This window comes from Chiloscyllium plagiosum, unplaced genomic scaffold (genome assembly GCF_004010195.1).
Source record: "Chiloscyllium plagiosum isolate BGI_BamShark_2017 unplaced genomic scaffold, ASM401019v2 scaf_492, whole genome shotgun sequence".
NCBI lineage: Eukaryota > Metazoa > Chordata > Chondrichthyes > Orectolobiformes > Hemiscylliidae > Chiloscyllium > Chiloscyllium plagiosum.
Genome location: NW_025214000.1, coordinates 1 through 945, shown reverse-complemented (window position 1 = coordinate 945; position 945 = coordinate 1).

Here is a 945-nt window from a genome sequence, read left to right as displayed (position 1 = left end):
AGAGAGAGAGAGAGAGAGACAGAGAGAGAGAAAGAAAGAGAGAGAGAGACGGACAGACAGACAGACGCAGAGAGAGAGAGAGACTGACAGACAGAGGGAGAGAGAGACACAGACAGAGAGAGGGAGAGAGAAAGACAGAGAGAAAGAGAGAGACACAAAAGGGAGAGAAAGAGAGAGAGAGACACACACACAGACAGCGAGACTGACAGCCTGATATCAAGTGGAAATTTCCCATTTGCCATCTGTTTAGATCTCGCAGAAATTCCAGACACCCTATCCCAACCATATCCTCTCATCCCTCCTCCCTCCTGATGTGTTCATTCCACATTGACTGCCAGCAATCTGTAAAGCAGTGTTTTTTTGGGAGGTTTTAAATTCTAGTTAACAATCTCCCAGTTTGGACAATCCATAACTCACGCAGAAGTTGCATAGGGCAAGAGCAGCTGAAAACTGCACAAACAATTACATGTTTATCAGAAGAAAATACCATTTAAGATCAGCCATTGTTTTCAAATTCTGTGCATGCATCTACTACAGATTTTTTTAAAAACATAATAAATTATAAAGAAAGCGTGCAGAAAAGTGCATAGAAGATGATAAAATGCCCCAAAATAGCTTTTCTTAAAAAAAAAAGCAAGGTCACTGCTTCAGATATTTCTGGAAAATTAACTTCAAATCTAAAGTTTCAATCACACTCACGATCAGCACATTCCCGCACACCAGCAGACTGTGGTTTTTGGTGACAGTCCCCACAAAATCTACCAGTGCCGGACGGAAGTTGGGAGGACCAGTAAGAACCAAGCACTGAGGCCTGGAAAATAAAGTAAAGTTTTGTGTTAAGAGAAACAGCATTGTCTAACTGTGGCATTATCAAACTTGGAAAGGTGGGGTCGATCGGCCTAAAATAATAGACATGAACTAATACTTGTCAATGGATACACAACA